Source organism: Rutidosis leptorrhynchoides, chromosome 1, assembly GCF_046630445.1.
Source record: "Rutidosis leptorrhynchoides isolate AG116_Rl617_1_P2 chromosome 1, CSIRO_AGI_Rlap_v1, whole genome shotgun sequence".
NCBI lineage: Eukaryota > Viridiplantae > Streptophyta > Magnoliopsida > Asterales > Asteraceae > Rutidosis > Rutidosis leptorrhynchoides.
The window spans coordinates 78,178,529-78,204,370 of NC_092333.1; positions in this window are offsets into that span (position 1 = coordinate 78,178,529).

Consider the following 25,842-nt stretch of genomic DNA (forward strand, 5'->3'; position numbering starts at 1 on the left):
AAAATCTTCACGAAGAGCTTCTACATCATATACAAAAATACCACCGTCGGAACCAAGAGTAGCTTGCAACCCCTCGGAAATAACCGTTGTACAAGAATTTTTATGTTTGTTAAGTGTCGTGTTAGAATCGGATTTAAGATACTTGTAACATTTCTTGCAACGAGCCATTTTCGACCCGTCCCTCATATAACACAAATCGAAAAACGCCCAAACATTTGGATTTCGGGTAGTTGTAACAATACGATCAATATCATCGTTTGTGTAAACTTTGTTTTTTGACATGCTTGAAACGGAAGCGGAACCCGAACCGGAAGTTTGAGAGTTGGGATCCATTATAATAAAGAAAAATTAGAAATTTAGTGAGATTGGAGAGTAATTAGAGAGATTTTTGATATTGTTTTGATGTGTTTTGAACCAAAACTATTAAGGTCTATTTATACTAAACGTTTGAGCGTAAAATAGTCAAATAAAAGTTTCAAAAGTTAAAAAAAAACGGCTAGAAATTATATTGGTGATTGGAGGAATAAATGTAAAATGTAATGGACCATAATGACATTATACGGATAAAAAATAAATATTATTTGTTATTTGTTATGGGGTATAAATTTAAAATTTAAATAATAATGTACTGTAACATGTAAAATCGATGTCTGGTAACATACTGTAAAAGTGAGCCTATATCTATCAAACTAGCTGCAACACCTTTGCTGAGAACCACAGAATGATGAACACGTGGATCAGTGGATGGTACAAGGTAACGTTCACATGCAATTGAAACCCGGGTTTTACCCGGTTTTTTTCTTACCCGGGTTTTACCCGGTTATGTACCCGGGTTTTACCCGTTGATATCCGAAACATCAACCTGGTCCTACCTGGATCGGGTATTGGAACCGGGTAGCGGGTTTTCAATACCCGGTTTTTTATGGAACCGGTTCCGGGTATTGAGTCGGGTACATTTCGGGTCCGGGTTTTATTTGCACCTCTGCTCTTCTTGGTGTGTGGTTAATCAAGCCCAAGAGTGATGCGGAGTTACTGGACTAAAGAAAGTCATTAAGTAAAGAGATTTAAAGGCAAAATTGGCTTGTTATATAGCTCTTAATGAGTCAATGAGTCGAATTTGGGTGATACCTATATTGACTTGCTTCTAAATATGGATATTGTTGGTCCTTATCGTAACCATTATGATACGGTTGCGACAAAAGTACATGTGGCTGTTCAAAACCTTCCTTCGACTATCGTTAATGGTGAGAATATACCTCAGTCTGTGGTTAGTGGTATCGGATAAGGGGTGGCTATTGTTCCTTCTAGATCCATGTTTTGTGAATGTGGAGCAGGTTGTAGGGGCGTTTGTGACAGTTTAGGTTTTGTGACCTTTTCGTCCCACACTGTTCCTGTCCAGTGGGTTGTTTTCCCATTTTTGAGCCCTAGACCCCATTACAGTGACATTGTAGCTGGTAGAGTGTCCTATTCATTACCGGTTTTCGACTGGGTTGGAGTTCTTTAGGATATTCATGAGGACGATCAGTCGGTTTCCAATTCTGTTAAGGGTTGTTCAACGTCGGTTAATCTTGATAAAGGTGGTATTGCTTCCATTTCATGTAAGGATTGTGTTACAGGTGCAATTTCAAGCTTGACTGTGTTGATGGGCCGGACTCTTGTGTTGGTATTGGGCCCAAATATTTTGCTTCACTCGCGAGTAAATTTAATAGATCTAACGAGAAAAATATTGAGCTTAAAGAGACGAGCGTTCTTGTTTCCACCCCTCTACATCACCATACGCGGCTTTCGATGACATGATGAATAAGATGGCCGACGAGAGCGTCGAAGGGTGTCTCATTTCTTCCAACAATTGTGACAACCTGGAAAATTCCAACCAAATTTAAACTTTATCTTTATATAATTCCGACACGATAAGCAAAGTTTGTTAAGTTAAATCTCAAGAATTTTAAACTGTGTTCATACATTCATTATAACCTCGATCAAATTCCGACGATTCACGAACCGTTATATATAAATAGATATGTATATATATATGTGTGTGTGTGTGTGTATATATATATATATATATATATATTATTACTTGAGAATATTAATAAAGTATTAAGCGTATAATACTTTACACGAACGTATTTGTTTCAATATGTTTATCGATGGAATTAGAAGATAATTTCAAATGATTGATGAAAGGACCCGTCCTAATCCATCCGGACAAAATTCACATCGATTACAAACGATTCACAATAGTTGGTTACATCGCGAGGTACTTGACCTCTATATGAAACATTTTACAAACATTGCATTCATTTTGAAAAGACAAACTTCCTTACATCGAAAATTGACAATATGCATACCATTTCATAATATATCTAATTATAATTATCTTAATAATAATCTTGATGAACTCGACGACTCGAATGCAATGTCTTTTGAAATATGTCATGAATGACTCCAAGTAATATCTTTAAAGTGAGCAAATGCACAGCGGAAGATTTCTTTCATACCTGAGAATAAACATGCTTTAAAGTGTCAACCAAAAGGTTAGTGAGTTCATTAGTTTAACATAATTAATCATTTCCATCATTTTAATAGACCACAAGATTTTCATTTCACATAAACATACGTCCCATACATAGAGACAAAATATCATTCATATGGACTGAACACCTGGTAACCGACATTCACAATATACATATAAGAATATCCCCATCATTCCGGGATCCTCCATCGGACATGATATAAATTTCGAAGTACTAAAGCATCCGGTACTTTGGATGGGGCTTGTTGGGCCTGATAGATCTATCTTTAGAGTTCGCGTCAATTAGGGTGTGACGATCGCTCTAAATCCATATGGACGAACACGTCATTCATCGATTTCATTGCGAGGTATTTGACCTCTATATGATACGTTTTGTAAACATTGCATTCTTTTGAAAAGGCACACCATCAATGAATATTTAAATCAAAGGTTCTCGACATCTGATGATTTCTATATATAGACAATCACCGTAAATAATAGTTTACAATAGTAATTCCGTTGATAATGCAGTCAAAATAAGATACATGGTGATGATTTTGTGAATGCAACGTTTTCTTGAATAAAGCATGCAAGACTCCATGCACATAGCTTGTATAACATGTAAGCAAACAGCGGAAGACTTCTAGGGAACCTGAGAATAAACATGCTAACAAGTGTCAACACAAAGGTTGGTGAGTTCATAGTTTTAGTGTTTTGCATAATCTGTATATAAAAGTGGATCACAAGATTTCAGTTGTTTCATCCAGAAACGTTTATCAAAATATTCTACGAAATTGAGCACCCTGGTAACCAAACTTAACGTATATATAATATTACCCCTGTTTTAACATACATGCAATCAACATGTACAATACACGCAAACCAACGTGTACTAAATCAAATAGTATACGTCTGTTTTATAGTTCAGGCTAGGGTTTCTATACCTGGAACAGACGGGGATGTCAAGCCCTATGGATCCATATACAACTATTCGCGCCCACCAGTTCCTATAACCGGCAGCTACTAATTACCAAAGCTAAGGGATTTGCGGTTCAAACTCAGTGTAGAATTTAGTATGTACTTGTGTCCATTGTGTTTAAAATAAATTGCATGTATTCTCAGCCCAAAAATATGTAAAGCATAAAAAAGGAGCAATGAAACTCACGCATATAAATATTGTAAATCAGTTTATAAAGCATTTGCATGTATTCTCAGCCCAAAAATGTAGAGAGTAAAAGGGATCTTATGAAACTCACCTTAGCAGCATATAAAGTTGTTCACCAAAATGTGACCAAAACTCGAATTACCAATTAATCGTAGATCTCAACGTATCAGTATTGAGATTCAATATTGTAGGAAAGTACGTAGACGTAACGAAGATGATAAACACTAGGTTTGATTCATAAATATACCTCCGAACATTACCCATAACCTCCTTGGCAATAACCCATAATTTCCTTACCTCTATCCCGCTTGAAAACCATTTTGAAAATAACCCACTCATGACCTCGTCGTAGTATTTTATGTATAATACATAATTAATAATACTAATAATAATAAGATTAATAATAATATTAATCTTAATAATATAAATAATAATAATAATAATAATAATAATAATAATAATAATAATAATAATAATAATAAAATAAATTAAATAAATATTACGGAGTAATAATACTAGAGAAAGAGATATATATTCAATTGAGCCAAAAACTGCGCAATTTATAGAACTTTTTCTGAAAAAGTACCCCATGCGATCGCATGAGATTTGTGCTTCAAGGTCATGCGATCGCATGGCCCTCTGATCCAGCTCACAAACTTTTAACTTTTTATTTGTCGACATAATTTTATATAATATATATAATATATATAATATATTTAATTTATATAATTAATTATATATTATATTAAATTCACATGCATAGTTGACTTGTAATTTTTGTTCCGGTAAGTCGTACGTCATCACTCGACTTATGTCCCGGTTCCAGTTTTTCAAATGTCCTTTCGTACGCTGAGAAAACTTGTATTTTACATTTCGTGTCACGTACCTTTGTCAAAATATAGCCTTAAATTATCCCTAAACTATACCACTCAAAGTATATCTTAAACTTTCGAGTATTTTGATCATTTACTTCTATAAATCATCGTCTCGCTATTTGTTAATATATATATAATAACAATTCGTTTTTATGACCAAGTTAATATTATATTTTATCGTATTGTTAAATATATATTTTCAATATTAATAAACACGTTTTAAAATACATATCGCAAGTTATTCATATATCTAATTCCAACAATTGATATTCCTTATTATTGTATGTGTCCAAATTCCGTTATTTAAACAAACACTTTACCATTTATTCTGAATACCGTTAAGAATGAATGATTTCCCAAATCAACGTGGACCTTACAACAGAGACCCGTAATAATATCATAATCCTTAAGGGACTCAATAATTATCTTTTAATTCAATCGATTGGCATAATCTTTTAACTCTGTATCTAAATATATCAATCAGATAATCAAACCAATAAGTTTAATGCACAGTATCATATACTCAACACTTTGTTACGTTTTCAAGTTATGGTATATATATGTATCTATTTACATATAATTGTTCGCGAATCGTTGAGAACAATCGAAAGGTAATTGAATAGTTCAAAAATTTTGAGATTCAACTTTACAGACTTTACTTATCATGTCGAAAACGTTAAAGATTAAGTTTAAATTTGGTCAGAAATTTCCGGGTCATCACAGTACCTACCCGTTAAAGAAATTCCGTCCCGAAATTTGAGTGAGGTCGTCATGGCTGACAATAAAAATGTTTTCATGACGAATATGAGTTGGTAAATAGAATTTTATCACCATTGAATAATACGGATAAAACAATCCGATTACTCGAAGTGTATGAGAGAAGTTATCGTAATAGAGTGAAATGGAGAATAGAGATTCGTCTTATCTCTTGATGTAGTAACGATTGATTTCCGGAATTTAAGGAATAGAAAATCTTCATAATTTAAATAAGATTTGATTCTTCGGAATTTAAGGAAATTAGAATTTCCTTTGATTAAATGCGTAATCTGCCTCGATTGCTATGTCTAATATTTTGCTATAAATTAACCTCTTCCGTTTCATTTATTTTCACCACTCCTATAATCTTTTTTTCTTATTTCATACATACAAAAGATTTGTGAAAATGCTTCATCCAGTTCTGATTCTTGATATTTTCTTGGCTATCATATCATTCATTCTTCTTTTTCATCTGCCACCAGAGGAGGTTATTTTCTTCTACTATTACCTTGGGGTTATATTGTTTTTCATTCTCCTGTGTCTTTATATTGCTATACGCAATGATATACACAGTTTGTAATTTCGGGGTTGTTTTCGGGCTTTATATTTTCCATTATATTTCGGAGCTTCATGCTTTCGTTTTCTCTTCCCGACTTTAAGTCAAGCGAATAATGGTCCAAAATTTGTAGGTATGGATTTTGAAATGAACATAATTAATGTTCTAAGAAAGAAACGATAATGGCACAATCTGACTTGTCAAATTACCAGAATACCTCGAAAAAGACCGAATCATCAAGAAAATATTTTCTTGATATGTTTAGAGGTTAAATAGAATGAAAGAGTTATGTAACATGGTTAATGATGAGGGTATATTCTGTGAACCTTTATCACGTTCCATTAGAAACTCAGCATGACTTACTGTAATATAATCACGTTGATCAAGTGTCATTATATTATACTAACTCATGCTTCAATTCCCAACACTACTTCAAAAACATCCATTTTTCGAAATTTTCAGAAATTAGAAACTAAAATAGTTTCTTTTATGATGTAACACAGATAGCGTGAAGAGATAAATGATTTCAGATAAGAATAGTTATGAAAATATCTTCAAAAATATGGAGGATATTTATAATGGAAGATACGATGATATCTTAGAATTTCTAATATCAGAGGATGATGCGAAAAATCTGTCTGTGAAGGTTTAGAATAAGAAGTAAGGTTCTTACTAATGGTTTCAGCAGACACTGAATCATTTGGATTCTTTGAAGGTAGATTTCGTCCTTGTGATTTGTCTACAGCTTCCTTCATACTTTGCTCAACCCGTTTTCCAGTTCCAAACCTTCTCTTTTTCTGTGCTTTTCCAACACACTACTCTTTATCATCAAACTTTCGACTGTTAAAGTCGTTTACAGTTTTTGCTGTTTCATCGGCATTTTTCCAAAATTCAGAGAACTAGTTTCGTAGTTTGAGGTGTTTTTCAGAAACTTCACATTAGAAGTATGTAAGTCTAGAAGATAGATGTTATATATATATAACTGTTGTCGTAGAAAATGCTGCGAGATTCAAAATACTGATTGCTAATTCCCGGTGGTTGGTATGGAAATTATTGTTACAAGATATGGATGAGTACATGATAGGGTTTCAATGAGTATAAGGATTTTTCGAAAGGTCAAGGATTAATAAAGTTGTTTGGTAAATTTACTGCTAATGTGGTGGAACATGAAAGGTTCCCCAGTAACAAAACGTATATATCAAGGTTACAATAAGGCTTAATCTGAAAAGTTGAAGTTGACTGGTTGGAAGTGTGATAAAACTGGATACTTTGAAAAGAAATTGTAAGATTATTTTCGGTAATAACAATGCTAAAGGATCTTTCACCGTTTTGAAGTCAAAGTATAGCTTTGAAAGATGTAGAGATCTAAGAATGATGTCACTTGTTAAATCTTGACTTGGATTCTGCTATGTCAATATCAGAATATGTAATTGAATTTATATGGAAACGATTGTATATCGCTGTGAGCATAGTTAATAATTTTTGAATCAAAGTTGAAGAATGTACAGTGTAACATATTAATTGCGAACTTATATATTTCCCGAATATTACCTACCCGTTAAAGATTTCACAATTAATACTTTGTACAAAGAATTTTTATTACCGTCTTTATGAAAATATATGTATGTATATTTTCTTCAGATGTAACACAGATTTAATGAGTTAATATCATATTAAGCTCATTTAATTTTCGGCTTGACTTAGAAATGATTAATCTCTAAAACATTAAAGATTACCTAATCTTTGCAGAGTATTTCGCTAATGTAATCGATACTTCATTATTTATTCTTATTGATATTCCTCAGTGAAGGATGTTGGTGCTCGTGGAATTTTTGTGAACCTTACAAGGCACAGATGATGTTTTCTGAAAAGTTTCGAGTATATCGAAATTGAAAATGTAAAATCAATTATGTAATTGATTAATACATTTGGTTTATTATGAAATGGAATTCATTGGGTTGAAACAGAGATTGTAGTTAACAATGGTTAAGTTGTTAAGGAAGGATGTACATCATTGCATATTAGTAATATGAAATAACCGAGTAGTACCTACCAGTTAAGATTCACACGTAATAGCTTAGTACGAAAAGATTTATTTTGATTTCAAAATTCATATATATTAAATATACATAAAATTTCTTCAGGGAAAAATGAGTTAACACTTCATCGGTTATTGTTGCTGGTATTTCTTGGTAACTATGGTGCGTATGACGTTGATGCTCGTGGAACAGATTGTGAAGTTGAGGTTTGCGATGCGGATGTTGTTGGTGGTGGTAATGGTACTGTTGGTGTTGTTGTCGGTGGTACTGTTGATGCCGATGATGCTGCTGGTGCTTGTAACCTTTGCACCATATTCTCCAAAGCCACTACCCGAGCGCGAAGCTCGTTGACTTCTTCTACTACACCGGGATGATTGGCGGTTCGGACGAGCGGATGAATAAGATCCAGAATTTGAGATAGTATATTATCGTAATGAGATACTCTGGAAATGAGAGAGAAAATGGTGTCTCGAACAGGTTCGCCGGTAAGTGCTCCAGGTTCTTCGCCAAGAGGGCAATGTGGTGGATGGAAGGGATCGCCTTCTTCTTGTCTCCAATAATTAAGTAAGCTACGAACCCATCCCCAATTCATCCAGAATAGATGATGGCTAATTGGTTGATCCATTCCAGTTACACTGTCTTCGAAATTCAGGAGAATATCCATATCGGAATAGCTATCAGAGTTTAAGGAATTTGAACTAGATACGGGATCCATCTTGTATAATTAGGGAGATGATTTTTGATATGAATTAGATTATAGAATTTAGTTTGGTATTCTTCAATACATAATTAACATATGTATATATAATACCAAATTCCATAAATCACGGAGAAATTTTCGGAAAATGTCAAGAAACGTTTACAGTAACAGATACGCTAAGATATGAATTTTGTCTATCCACTATTCATGCAATCAATGCAGTAAAACGTGTCTAGACTAGGAATGATAAGCAGGTAATTTCCGAAAAAAAATGATAAGCAAAACTTCTAACATGAAGACACGGTCGAAGTCCAGACTTACTAATGCATCCTAACAACTATCAGTTAGACACACTCATGCAAGACCTAGTTCACTAGGACCAACGCTCTGATACCAACTGTGACGATCGCTCCAAATCCATATGGACGAACACGTCATTCATCGATTTCATTGCGAGGTATTTGACCTCTATATGATACGTTTTGTAAACATTGCATTCTTTTGAAAAGGCACACCATCAATGAATATTTAAATCAAAGGTTCTCGACATCTGATGATTTCTATATATAGACAATCACTGTAAATAATAGTTTACAATAGTAATTCCGTTGACAATGCAATCAAAATAAGATACATGGTGATGATTTTGTGAATGCAACGTTTTCTTGAATAAAGCATGCAAGACTCCATGCACATAGCTTGTATAACATGTAAGCAAACAGCGGAAGACTTCTAGGGAACCTGAGAATAAACATGCTAACAAGTGTCAACACAAAGGTTGGTGAGTTCATAGTTTTAGTGTTTTGCATAATCTGTATATAAAAGTGGATCACAAGATTTCAGTTGTTTCATCCAGAAACGTTTATCAAAATATTCTACGAAATTGAGCACCCTGGTAACCAAACTTAACGTATATATAATATTACCCCTGTTTTAACATACATGCAATCAACATGTACAATACACGCAAACCAACGTGTACTAAATCAAATAGTATACGTCTGTTTTATAGTTCAGGCTAGGGTTTCTATACCTGGAACAGACGGGGATGTCAAGCCCTATGGATCCATATACAACTATTCACGCCCACCAGTTCTTATAACCGACAGCTACTAATTACCAAAGCTAAGGGATTTGCGGTTTAAACTCAGTGTAGAATTTAGTATATACTTGTGTCCATTGTGTTTAAAATAAATTGCATGTATTCTCAGCCCAAAAATATTTAAAGCATAAAAAAGGAGCAATGAAACTCACGCATATAAATATTGTAAATCAGTTTATAAAGCATTTGCATGTATTCTCAGCCCAAAAATGTAGAGACTAAAAGGGATCTTATGAAACTCACCTTAGCAGCATATAAAGTTGTTCACCAAAATGTGACCAAAACTCAGATTACCAATTAATCGTAGATCTCAACGTATCAGTATTGAGATTCAATATTGTAGGAAAGTACGTAGACGTAACGGAGATGATAAACACTAGGTTTGATTCATAAATATACCCCCGAACATTACCCATAACCTCCTTGGCAATAACCCATAATTTCCTTAGCTCTATCCCGCTTGAAAACCATTTTGAAAATAACCCACTCATGACCTCGTCGTAGTATTTTATGTATAATACATAATTAATAATACTAATAATAATAAGATTAATAATAATATTAATCTTAATAATATAAATAATAATAATAATAATAATAATAATAATAATAATAATAATAATAATAAAATAAATTAAATAAATAAATATTATGGAGTAATAATACTAGAGAAAGAGATATATATTCAATTGAGCCAAAAACTGCGCAATTTATAGAACTTTTTCTGAAAAAGTACCCCATGCGATCGCATGGGATTTGTGCTTCAAGGCCATGCGATCGCATGGCCCTCTGATCCAGCTCACAAACTTTTAACTTTTTGTTTGTCGACATAATTTTATATAATATATATAATATATTTAATTTATATAATTAATTATATATTATATTAAATTTACATGCATAGTTGACTTGTAATTTTTGTTCCGATAAGTCGTACGTCATCACTCGACTTATGTCCCCGTTCCAGTTTTTCAAATGTCCTTTCGTACGCTGAGAAAACTTGTATTTTACATTTCGTGTCACGTACCTTTGTCAAAATATAGCCTTAAATTATCCCTAAACTATACCACTCAAAGTATATCTTAAACTTTCGAGTATTTTGATCATTTTCTTCTATAAATCATCGTCTCACTATTTGTTAATATATATATAATAACAATTCGTTTTTATGACCAAGTTAATATTATATTTTATCGTATTGTTAAATATATATTTTCAATATTAATAAACACATTTTAAAATACATATCGCAAGTTATTCATATATCTAATTCCAACAGTTGATATTCCTTATTATTGTATGTGTCCAAATTACGTTATTTAAACAAACACTTTACCATTTATTCTGAATACCGTTAAGAATGAATGATTTCCCAAATCAACGTGGACCTTACAACAGAGACCCGTAATAATATCATAATCCTTAAGGGACTCAATAATTATCTTTTAATTCAATCGTTTGGCATAATCTTTTAACTCTGTATCTAAATATATCAATCAGATAATCAAACCAATAAGTTTAATGCACAGTATCATATACTCAACACTTTGTTACGTTTTCAAGTTATGGTATATATATGTATCTATTTACATATAATTGTTCGCGAATCGTTGAGAACAATCGAAAGGTAATTGAATAGTTCAAAAATTTTGAGATTCAACTTTACAGACTTTACTTATCGTGCCGGAAACGTTAAAGATTAAGTTTAAATTTGGTCAGAAATTTCCGGGTCATCACATAGGGTGTCTGTTCCCTAATTCTTAGATTACCAGACTTAATAAAAAGGGGCATATTCGATTTCGATAATTCAACCATATATTGTAGTTTTGATTTACTCGTGTCTATTTCGTAAAATAGTTATAAAAGCAGCGCATGTATTCTCAGTCCCAAAAATGTAAAGAGTAAAAGGGAATCAAATAAACTCACCGTATTGTATTTTGTAGTAAAAATACATATGACGACACTGAATCAACTAAACAATGTAGGTTTGGCCTCAGATTCATGAACCTATATCATTTGTGTATATATATTAATACACATAATCGTAATCGAATAAATATATATAACTTTCTTAGTTATATCGTTTTTATGTTAATAATTTATATGTTCTATGTATTTATTATATATATTTTAACTAAATAAGATATTAAGTTTGTTATGTTGTATATATTAATTATATTTATATATTTATATATATATGTAAATCATTTGTTTGTTAAGACAGTATTTTAATAATACCAAGATAATATTTGAAGTAATATAATGAAAATACTAATATTAAATATAATGATAACATTAGTAGTTTTAATAAGATTGATAATTTAATAATAATGGTAATAAAACTAATAATTTTGATATCATTTCATAATACTTAATAATAATAATTGCTATAGCAATTTCATTACTTGTGATAATATTAATAATAATACTTATGTTAATCATAATCAAAATCTTCACGTTAAATTTCTAAACCAATAATTAAAGCTTGTATAACATCGTTTTGTAATCCTAATCATATAGTAATAGTAATACTTATATTGATAATAATCATACTAATAATAATATTCAATGATAAAACTAGTGTTAGAAAGGTTTAATGATATTAATATTAATGATAATAACAATAATACTAAATATTATTACTTTTATTAACATTATTAAAGGAGATTATAATAATAATAATAATACTTAAGTGACAATCTTTACAATAATAAATACTTTAATAATACTTATAATCATGATAATAATAATAATAAAGTGTTATAATACTAATAATAACGATAATATCAATGACAATAATAATAATCATAGTAATAACATTAATAATAATAATAATAATAATAATAATAATAATAATAATAATAATAATAATAATAATAATAATAATAATAATAATAATAATATAATTGATAATCAAAATAATAATAATGAATAATAATTGACAACTACCTCTTGTAAAATGAGTTCCAAAAAGAAAACAAGCCATTGCAAGGCTCGAACCCGTGACCTTTTGGATACACGCAAACACCCAACACCACTCTACCGACTTCTGTTTTTCTGATTAAATGCTACCATAAAAGTTATTTAACCCATAACAAACTTATTACATATTTCATCTTCTTCAACTCCAGTTAGTCGATCAGATACACCAAAATAAAATCAATCTAACGAAAATAATGTTGGAATTAAGGTTTGAAAATAATACAGATCATTTAGAGGTTTAGTATATAAATTAAAATATCAAAACATAAAAAAAAAAACTCGCTGTAACAGCAACCTTAGGCTCGATATGAATCTCCAATTCAAATTCGAAGTTTAAATGGGTTTTAGACAAAACTTAAAATACCAAATTGGTTCTAAATTGGTTATATAAACTTTCTGGGTCGTCAAATCAATTCAAAACATCAAAACATTTACAAATTTCGCTATGAACACTTTTGTTGACTTTTGAAAAACAAACTTTGACTTCAAAATTCGTAATCGAAAAAATGAATTGGAAGTTCAAATTTTGCAGAAAGATTTAATGATACATTCCTAACAAAACCTCAGTTACACATTTTGAAATGGTTTACTAAATCAAGTTTTGACTGAAAAGGTTCAATAACAGGGATACATCGGTGTTTTTGGAAATTTTCTGATTTAATTCGATCAGTTCAGAGATTGTTAATGATTTCAGTGATTAGTAATTGATATAGTGTGGTTTGTATGGTTCATGACTTATTGGTTAATCGTTGGTTTTATGCAGATTGAAGATGTCGACCTTATTTAACTCAGACAAATAAAAAAACAGACAGAAATATAAGATAAAAAAATTAAAAAGCTGTTGTACGATTCCTAACTAAATTGGCTGTTATTGTGATCACAAAGTCGTGATTGGTACTATGGAATAAATCACCTACAACATTTGTCAAAGATAAGAAACAGAAAACACGTAATTCTTCATTATATATATAATTGCTTTTATATAAAAATATACATTTATATATGTAATTATGTAAATAAATATCAGTATTTTTATACCTACATGATTTTATATATGTATCTGCAGTTACATAAATTTTGGATATATATATCCATATACGTATATCTAATTCTTTTATTTATAAAACAGAAATTTATTTATGTATTTGTATTTATATATATATATATCTATATATATATTTTTTTAACTATATATATCAACTATATATATATATATTAAATATATAAGGGAACTTAATATCATTTAATATACAAACCTTAAATATGAATTTTAATAGTAATGAACTAATAATATTAACAATAATAGGAATAATAAGGATAATCATATTATTAATATTAATAATACTTGTACATATCAATTTACAATTTTATGTCCATATTTAACATTAATAATACAAATATTAACATCATCAATTATAATGAAAGTATTGTTTAATAAAATTACTCAATTATATTCAAACTTGTAATTTAAATTTAATTATTAATGTTTTATGTTGACACATATTAAATATCTAATATTTATATATTTTATATATATTACATTATATATAATATTACTTATTATTACTTATGTATCATATAATAATTATATCTCCATATAATATTTATACTTTTTATATATAATCCTATATGTATATTATAATAATTATTTTTTAGAATTTATACATACTTATTTTTATATATATAAATGTATATATATATATATATACATATATATATACAAACAATTGTTCGTGAATTGTCGGGAATAATCAAAGGTAATTGAATATGTAAACATAATTCCAAGATTTTTGAGACTCAATGTTATAGACTTTGCTTATCGTGTCGAAATCATATAGAGATTAAGTTTAAGTTTGGTCGGAAATTCCCGGGTCATCACAGTACCTACCCGTTAAAGAAATTTCGTCCCGAAATTTGAGTGAGGCGGTCATGGCTAACAATAAAAATGTTTTCATGACCAATATGAGTTGATTATTAAAGGTTTATCATCATTGAATAATAATGATAAAATAATTCGATTATTCTAAGGATACGAATGAGGTTATCGCAAAAGAGTGAATTGAAGAAAAATAAGATTTTCCTTAGCTTTTGACGTAAACAGGGTTGAATTTCCGGAATTCAAGGGATTTTACGAAAATTTTCGAAATCTAAAAGATTTGATTCTTTGGCGAATAAGGAAATCAAGATCTCTATAATTAAATACGGTGATCTGCCTTGATTTCTTTGTCTGGTATTTTTACTATAAATGGACTTCTTCCGTTCCATTATTTCCCACCACTCCCATACTTTCTTTCTTAGTTCATACATCCGAAAGATTGCGAAAATACTTAATCTCGTTCTAATCCTTGATATTTTTCTAATTATCATTTCTGTCATCCTTCCTTTCAATCTTCCACCAGAAAAATCTGTTTACTTCTTCTGTTATCCTTGAGGTGATACTATTCTTGATTATACTGTGTCTTTATATCGCTATTCGTATTAATATCCACGGTTTATAACCTCTGTGTTGTTATTGGACTTTATATTTTCTCTTATATCTTGGAGCTCTTTGTCTTTTTAATCTCCTCTCGACCTCTAATAAAGCGAGTAATGGTCCAGAATTCGTAAGTATGAAGTTTTGGATGAACTTAATATTCTAAACAAGAAAGACCGTTATAGCACGATTTGATTTGTCAAATTACCAGAATCACTAAGAATAGAACTATCAAGAATATACTTTCTTGATATGTTCAGAAGTTAAGCAGAATGAAAGAGTCATGTAACATGGCACATGATGACGTTATGATCTGTGAATCATCATATCCCATTTAGAAACTCAGCATGACTTAATGTAATATAATCACGTTGATCAAGTGTCATTATATTATACTAACTCATGCATCAGTTTCCAACATTATTTCAGTAACATTCATATTTTAAGCTCGAAGTTTACAGAATATAGAAACTAACAGTTTCTATATGATATAATACTGATAGCACGAAGAGATTAATGATTTCAAATAAGAATAGTTATAAAAATATCTCCAGAAATATGGAGGATATTTATAATGAAAGATACGATAATATCTCGGAATATCTAAGATCAGAGGATGATAGAAACTATTATCTGCAAGGGTTTAGAGTAAGGAGCAAGATATTCACTAAAGACTTTAGCAGACATTGAATCATTTGGATTCTTTGAAGCCAAACTTATTCTTTGTGATTTGTCCACGACTTTCTTCCTAGTTTCGCATAATCTGCTTTTCGGTACTAAATTTTCTATTGAATGTTTCCAATATAACGATACACAGGAAGCACGAAGAGGTATATAATTTCGGACGAGAATATTTATGAAAATATCCTCAGAAATATCGAAGATATTGATGATGATATTTTGAAATTTCTAAATTTGATGGTTGATGGAGAAAAATTTTCCGCAAGATTTTAACATGACTTCAGAGCAAGATATTCTCTAAAGATTTCAACGGATCCAGAATTACCTGAATCCTTTGAATATAGGGTTTGATCCTTGTATTTGTCCTTGGTCTCTTTTGTGGTTAGCTCAATCCATTTTCCAATTCCAATTTTTTTTTTTCTGAGCTTTTCCAACATATCATTCTTTATCATCAAACTTTCGATGATTAAGGTCGTTTATGGTAGTCTACAATTTCTGCTACTTCATTCAGCTTTTTCAACATTCAAAATATTGATTTGTAGACTGAGTGCTTTTCAGTTTCATAATGAAAGATCATAACTCTAAGAGATAAATGTTATACATATAACTGTTGATGTAGATATGCTGTGAGTTTTCAAAGTACTGATTGCTGATTCCCGGTAATTGGTATGACAGTTCTCGTTACAAGATGTGGATGAGTATATGATAGGGTTTCAATGAATAAATATAATGATTTATCAGAATGATTTAAGCCAAGAAGCAACGAGGTTGCTGGTACGTCTGCTGGTAATGTGGCGGGATATAAAAAAATTCTCCGGTATCAAAAGGGTAATTGTATATATATCAGGATTATAGTAAAACTACTTCGAATGAAAAGTCAAAGTTGACTTGCTGGAGCTGTGACAAAATTGACTACTTTGAAAAGGAATTGCAACGTTATTTTTTTTTTGCTAATAAATGTCAAAGGATCTGACGCGGTTACGTGTTAAACTTTTACTCAGTTACCGAGAGTTTCTCAGGTGCATAACTATATGCATAACTCTTTCCTTCTGTAGATGAAGTGCGGTTGATTCATCCTATCGATTGAGGTGTTTTCAAGAATCATGAAAGGTTTGAACGCAGAATGTAATCGTGAAGATACAAATGAGGTTTTAGATGAAATCAAGTGGAAAACTTGAAGAATTGTTTAGTTTCATATGTTATAAACAATATTTTAATTCATTTTAATTTTCCAATGTTATTATCCCGCAGTCGATAGTCCACATTCATATATAGTTTAATATATAATATTTCGAATTAATTAATACGTGTCGTGACCCGTATACGTCTCAGACTCGATCACAACTCAAACTATATATATTATTGTAGAATCAACCTCAACCCTGTATAGAGAACTCGATCATTACTGCATATAGAGTGTCTATGGTGATTCCAAATAATATATATAGATGCGTCGATATGATATGTCAAAACCTTGTATACGTGTCCCGATATTTAAAGTGCGTAAAATAAATAACAGAAATTAAATAACGATAATTAAAGTGCGTAAAGTAAATAACATAAATTAAATAACAATAAATAAAATTGCGAGAATTAAATTGCGATAAAATAAATTGCGATAATTAAATTGCGATAAATAAAATGTAATACGGAATTAATAGTTAGCTAGGAACAATTAGCTAGGATTTTGTTAGCGTGGATTCTTAATAGAATTTCATATTGTTAATTAATCTGTTTCTAATCAATTTTTATTGTGTCCATTATTTCTTCATTATGCCACTTGTTGGATTCTGATAGGTCAAAATCCAAATATGTAGTTGGATGAATATGGTTATTCTGTGGTGAACGGATTTGTATATCGGTGGATGTAAGTAGGATAGTATATGACTGTTGAAACAGATTCGAAGAACGTACAATGTAACTTATTAATGTGAAATTTAAATATTCCTCGGGTATTACCTACCCGTTAAAATATTTTCACCATTAACAGTTTGTACAAGAGAATTTTTAATTACAATCTTTATGAAAACATATATACATATATATTTTCTTCAGATGTATTCATGGATTTAATGAGTTAATATGATATTAAACTCATTTGCTTTTCGGTTGGAACTAGATTAAATAATCTCTAAAACTTTAGAGATTACACATTCGCCATGTCGAACGAAGATAAATGAGGTAGAACGATACGTAGAACGAAGATCATACTCAAAGTACAGATGATGATATTGAAGCATGGATTGTTGATGGTACTGGTGCTGTTATTGATGGTACTGTTGGTGCCGGTGATGTTGCTGAAGCTGGTACACCATATTCTCCGAATTGATTATTCGAGCGCGAAGTTCGTTGACTTATTACTCTAGGATGATTGTCGATCGGAACGAGCGGATAAATAAGGTTCAGAATTGTGGATAGAATATAATCTTGTCGAGTTACCTTGGAAATGAGACTGAAAATGATGTCTCGAACAGGTTCACCGGTAAACGCTTCAGGTTCATTGTGAGGTGAATTCGGTTGGTGGAAGGGATTGCCTTCTGCGCGTTTCCATTAATTAAGTCGACTACGAACCCATCAGATGAATTGATATTGGCTGATTGGTTGATTCATGCCGATGACGCTGTTTTTGGAGCTTAGGTGAACATCTATGTCGGAATAGCTGTCTGAATAACTATCGGAATAGCTATCAGAATCTGAGGGACTCGAACTGGTTGCAGGATTCATCTCGTACGATAAGACGAAGGATTTTTGTCATAACCCGTCCTTAACCATAAGAACGTGTTAGATAACGTATGATTTCATTGCGAGGTATTGACCTCTATATGCGACATTTTTAAAAGAAAAACTGCATATATTATACATTACAAACCATGATCCTTATTTTTGATACAAGCTTTGGACAAAATAAAGATGATTATCGTTTAGCGATAATCTTCGACTTACAAACTTTACAAATGATAATAACAACCCGATTTCTAGCATATTTTACAACACAAGTTCTTGGATATGCAGTTTTGTTTTTGACACATATATGCGTACGCAAGATCCTGCTCAAATTCAACATAATGCAGCGGAAGCTTCTAATTATCACCTGAGAATAAACATGTTTAAAACGTCAACATAAAGTTGGTGAGATATAGGTTTAGTGCCGGCAGCAATATATATATATATATAGACCACAAGATTTCATATATAAACATTTTCATAAAAATATTCTAAGTGGTTGAGCACTTGGTAACCATACTTAACATTTAATCACGTCGCATATTCCCTTTAATATGAAATCTTACTACACCGTACCAAGTGTAGTCACAAAACGAAGTACTGTTCAACCGTTGAATACTGGTCGTCCAGTCCGGTTGGGGTTGTCAGGCCCGATAGATCTATCAACAGGATTCGCGTTTACAATACCGCTGTAAATATTAGTTACCAAGCTACAGGGAAGTATGCCAGTGGTACAACTCAACGTAGAATATATTTTCAGTTACTTGTGTCCATAACGTAAAACATAAAATACATGTATTCTCATCCCGAAATATTTAGAGTTTAAAAGTGGGACTATATACTCACTTTCGTCTTGAAGATATATATAATTTGACTTGGTCTCCGGTTGATATCACGAACCTATCCATATATAATATATCAATACCTTTTCTTTTTAAACAAACGTCACATATATATACTTGTTATACTTTTAATACTTTTAATAATTCCTTAGTCCGTAGTTAGCAGTTCGTTGTTAGTAATTCAATTTTAATGGTTCATTTTTAGATGTTTAATATACCCGCAATGAAATAAATAAAACCCCCAACGAAATAAATAAAACCCCATCGTATATGTATTGGTCGAGATTAATCTTGACCCATGGTACCGGTGTTGTCAAATGACGTGTTGCGTACATAAAGTACCGGTGTTGTCAAATGACATGTTGCGTACAATCATGGGATCTTATGATTAATCTTCTCGTATTGTTTACGGGTGATCCTGAACCATATAAAATTAAATTATGAGTACATATATATAAAATATCATGTTATTTTAAAAAGATGTGATTTATTTAATTTTCTCCAATTATTTTCGTAGCTAAACTAGTCTTAGATATCCGATCTCGTTTTGGTCATAGTTTCTTCGTTACAACTCCGTTTTCGTTGATTCAACTTGCCACTTCCTTGGATCGAGTCCCTCTTTAAGACTATGAACTGTAAATACCTTAGTTTGTATTCGAAATCACAGGTCATAGGTCAAACTTTAGTGAAACTTATGAAGTTAATCATTTTCCATCATGTAAACAACCTTAAATGATTATTTTTCTAAAAATACTTATACTTTGAGTTAAATCATGAAATTTTTATGTGTTATCATATTTATAGTAAAAATCATTTTTCCAGAAAATAAACCTCCAATTCAAAGTTTAAGATGGTTTTTAATTATCCAACCCAAAACAGTCCCCGGTGGCACTCCGACGTCTTAAAAACAGTTTTTAAGATATTCTTTGAAAAACCAAGTTAAACCTTGTTAAGTTAGCATATATTTAAGTTATATTACAGGTCTTGAAGTATTTTAAAAGTTAAGTTAGAAGGATCTATTTAGTTTGCAAACAAGTTTGAAAACATTCAAACTATGTTCTTGTTGTTAAAATTTTATACCACAAAATAAGATAGCTATATATATATGAATCGAATAAGGTTATGAACATAGATTCTACCTCAAGTTCCTTGGACAAGGTTGCTGTAAAAGAGGAGTAAGAACCTAGAACCAAAAGGGTGATGGAAGTGGATGAAAGATTGGAAGTAAGTTGGTGTTCTTGGAAGGATTTCTTGAAGTGTTTTTGTAAGGTTTTCTTATGAGGTTTAAGTGTTGTTTTTGAAGCTAAATGATGGGGAAAATGCTTGGAGATGATCAAGTATGAAGTTAAGAGTATTTTGAGAGAGAAATGGAAGTGTAAGTATGAGAAAATGGGGTGAAGAAATGGTGTGCATGCATAAAAATGTTTTTAGGTTATAAAGGAAAAAAAAGATACCTAAGTTTGTTTTCTTGCTAAATAATTCATGCTACTTGACAAATGGTTGGTTCCACATGTTTCTTAATCATTTAAGGCTGCTAAGGAGCAGATTTTTATTGGTATATACCAATAGTAAATACATCTAGAAGCTGCGTATGATACGGGTACATATACCCTAGGTATACGTATAGAAATCTTTGAGAAAACGGAACGAGGATTCAAATATAGCTATCTTTTGTAAATATACTTATATTGTTTTATGTATGTAAGCCCTTTAAAAGTGATTAAATACATTACTTATACGATATATGTATAAACATTATAGGTTATAAGTATTTAAGTCAAATAACGTTACGTATGGTTATCGTTTTGAAAACTTAAGTTAGTAGTTTCAAAATATACTTATAACTTATTGTTATTAATACAAAATGAGATATTAAAACATTCTTAGATCATGTTAAATATGTATATATACATATATATACACAAACGTATAATTATCATATATTGTATAGTTCGTGATATCATCGGTCAAACTAGACGGTCAAACGTTGTGTAAAACTCTTTTCGAAAACATAAGTCTCAACAATTTGAATTGCTTATCATGTTGGTAAGGTTTAATTTATGTAAATATTAATCTTATAAGTATAGAACGATCGAAAAAGTGCGGGTCGTTACGTTACCTCCCCGTTAAATAAATTTCGTCCCGAAATTTTAAAATTGTACCTATTTTGCGTCATCGAGAAACAAGTGTGGATACTTTTGTTTCATCTGATCCTCTCGTTCCCACGTAAACTCGGGACCTCTTCTAGCATTCCAACGAACCTTAACTATCGGTATGTTGCTCTGCTTGAGCTGTTTAACTTCACGATCCATGATTTCGATTGGTTCTTCGATGAATTGTAGTTTCTCGTCGACATGGATTTCTTCAAGAGGAATGGTGAGATCTTCATTTGCAAGACACTTCTTAAGGTTTGAGACGTGAAAGGTATTATGTACTCCGGCGAGTTGTTGCGGTAACTCGAGTCGATAAGCTACCGGTCCAATGCGTTCGATGATCTTGAACGGGCCTACATATCTTGGGTTCAGTTTACCCCTTTTTCTGAAGCGTATTACACCTTTCCAAGGTGACACCTTTAGCATAACCATGTCCCCGATCTGAAACTCTAATGGTTTCCTTCGGACATCGGCGTAGCTCTTTTGGCGACTACGGGCTGTTTTCAATCTCTCCTTGATTTGTACTATCTTCTCAGTCGTTTCGTGTATGATCTCGGGACCAGTTAATTGTCGATCTCCTACTTCATTCCAACAGATAGGAGATCTACACTTCCTTCCATACAATGCTTCGAATGGTGCAGCTTTAATGCTCGCATGATAACTATTATTATACGAGAATTCTGCTAATGGTAGATATTTATCCCATCCGTTTCCAAAATCGATCACACATGCCCTGAGCATGTCTTCAAGAGTCTGAATCGTTCTTTCACTCTGCCTGTCGGTTTGCGGATGATATGCGGTACTCATATCCAAACGAGTTCCTAGTGCCTCCTGTAGTGATTGCCAGAACTTTGAGGTAAATCTACTATCACGATCGGATATAATGGAAATAGGTATTCCATGTCTTGAAACAATTTCCTTTATATACAATCGTAATAGTTTCTCCATTCTATCCGTTTCCTTTATAGGCAGGAAATGTGCAGACTTGGTGAGACGATCAACAATCACCCAAATGGTGTCGTATCCCCAGGCAGTCTTTGGTAACTTCGTGATGAAATCCATGGTAATACCGTCCCATTTCCATTCTGGGATTTCTGGTTGTTGAAGTAATCCTGACGGCTTCTGGTGTTCTGCTTTGACTTTGGAACAAGTTAAACATTCCCCAACATATGTTGCAACGTCTGTCTTCAAATTAGGCCACCAATAATGCGTCTTAAGATCTTGATACATCTTTCCAACTCCAGGATGTATCGAGTATCTTGTCTTATGTGCCTCATTCAATATTAACTTCCTTAATCCACCCAACTTTGGTACCCAAATACGGTTTGCAAAATATCGAATTCCATCTTCCCGCATAATGAGTTGTTTCCCATACTTCTTCATTATTTCATTTCCTATGTTTTCTTTAGTAAGAGCTTCTCGTTGAGCCTCTTTGATTTGTGAGTTGAGATTCATGCGAATTTTTATGTTCATTGCTCGTACTCGAATTGGTTCTCGTTCCTTTCTGCTTAAAGCGTCAGCCACCACATTCGCTTTCCCGGGATGATAACGAATTTCACAATCATAGTCGTTTATTAACTCGACCCACCTACGTTGCCTCATGTTCAGCTGTTTTTGATCGAAAATATGTTGAAGGCTTTTATGATCAGTAAACACAGTGCATTTAACCCCATACAAGTAGTGTCTCCATATCTTCAATGCAAACACGACTGCTCCCAGTTCTAGATCATGCGTCGTATAATTCCGCTCGTGAATCTTTAATTGTCGGGATGCGTATGCAATAACTTTCTTCCGTTGCATAAGAACGCAACCAAAACCTTGTCGCGAAGCGTCACAATATATTTCAAAATCATCGTTCCCTTCTGGTAATGATAAAATAGGCGCCGTAGTCAACTTCTTTTTCAGTAATTGAAATGCACTCTCCTGCTCGGAAGTCCATTCATATTTCTTCCCTTTTTGCGTTAACGCTGTCAACGGCTTAGCTATTCGGGAAAAATCTTGAATAAACCTTCTATAATAACCGGCTAAACCCAAAAATTGGCGTATCTGCATTGGTGTCTTAGGAGTCTCCCATTTTTCAATGGCTTCAATTTTTGCTGGATCAACCTGAATTCCTTTGCTACTAACAACGTGGCCAAGAAATTGCACTTCTTTCAACCAGAAAGCACATTTAGAAAATTTAGCATATAGCTGTTCTTTTCTTAACAACTCTAATATCAACCTTAAATGCTGTTCATGCTCTTGCTCACTCTTGGAATAGATAAGAATATCATCAATGAAAACGATAACAAACTTATCTAAATATGGACTACAAACTCGATTCATGAGGTCCATGAATACAGCTGGCGCATTCGTCAATCCAAACGGCATGACCAAAAATTCGTAATGACCGTAACGTGTCCGAAAAGCAGTTTTCGGTATATCTTCTTCTTTGACACGTAATTGATGATAACCCGATCTTAGGTCAATTTTCGAATAAACACATGATCCTTGGAGTTGATCAAATAAGTCGTCAATTCTCGGTAGTGGATACCGATTCTTGATAGTTAACTTATTTAATTCACGATAATCTATACACATTCGGAAAGATCCGTCTTTCTTCTTGACGAATAAAATTGGAGCTCCCCACGGTGAAGTACTTGGTCGTATGAATCCACGATCCAGTAATTCTTTTAACTGACTCTGAAGTTCTTTTAACTCGGACGGTGCAAGTCTATATGGAGCACGGGCAACCGGTGCAGCTCCTGGTACAAGATCTATTTGAAATTCTACAGATCTAAATGGAGGTAATCCCGGCAACTCTTCCGGAAATACTTCAGGAAAATCTCTTGCCACAGGCACGTCATTGATGCACTTCTCTTTTTCTTTCTTTTCGACTTTATTAACATGTGCTAAGATAGCATAGCACCCTTTCTTCAAGTACTTTTGAGCTTTCAAATAACTAATGAGTTTTAGCTTTGAGTTACCCTTCTCTCCATAAATCATTACTGGCGTTTTATCCTTACGAGGAATGCGAATTGCCTTCTTGGCGCACACAACTTCAGCTCCTATTTTGGACATCCAGTCCATGCCGATTATTACATCAAAACTTCCTAATTCTACGGGTATCAAATCAATCTTAAATGTTTCTCCGGCTAAATTTATTTTACAATCACGGCAAATTTTATCGGCTTTAATTAGTTTACCATTAGCTAACTCAATCATGTACTTAGCATCTAGAGGTAATGATGAACAATTCAATTTAGCGTGAAAGTCTCTACACACGTAACTTCTATCAGCACCAGTATCAAATATAATAGATGCAGATAAGTTATTAATGGTAAACGTACCCGTAACAAGCTCCGGGTCTTCACATGCCTCTCTAGCATTAATAACAAATGCTCTCCCACGTGCAGGTCCGATATTCTTCTCTGGATTCGGGCACTGGCTCTTATAGTGACCTTGTTTTCCACACCCAAAACAAGTAATGGTAGCCAAAGTAGTTCTATTTGCATTGGTGGCAGGAGTCTTGGTACCATTTGTATTTGTAACGAGAGCCCTACAATCTTCAGCAAGATGACCCTTTCGATTACATTTGTTGCATACCACATTACAGTAACCAAAGTGATGTTTGTGGCATCGGTTGCATAAAGGATTTTGTCCTTTATAACCAAAGCTTAAACCACTACCCGCACCTTGCGTGATTTCTTGTTTCTTAAAAGATTGTTGTTGGTTACCTCGATCATAATTTCCATTCTACTTTCTTTTGTTACCTGATACCTTCACATCAGTATTGGAAACTTTCTTATCCATGATGACCTGATCCATTAGCTCGTTTGCCATGGTTATAGCTTCATGAATTGTCTTAGGTTTCGATGCTGTAACATTTGCTTTGACCTTTTTAGGCAAACCATCTTTGTACATTTCAATCTTCCGTTCTTCGGTTGGAACCAATTCAGGACATAGCAAAACTAATTCCATGAATCGCTGATTGTAGTTGGTGATTTCAGTACCAATAACCTTCAGACTTCATAACTCATCTTCCAACTTCCTAACCTCGTTCCTTGGACAATATTCATTGATTAACATTGTTTTGAATTCTTCCCACGGAGTATCATAAGCTACATCTCCTCCTACAGCCTTCACATAATTTTTCCACCACGTGAGTGCACTATCTTGTAAAGTGCACGATGCATACTTGGTCATGTCCTTTTCAACACAACCACTGATTTTAAACACAGTCTCCATCTTTTCTATCCACCGGGTTAAACCGATCGGTCCTTCTGTTCCACTGAATGAT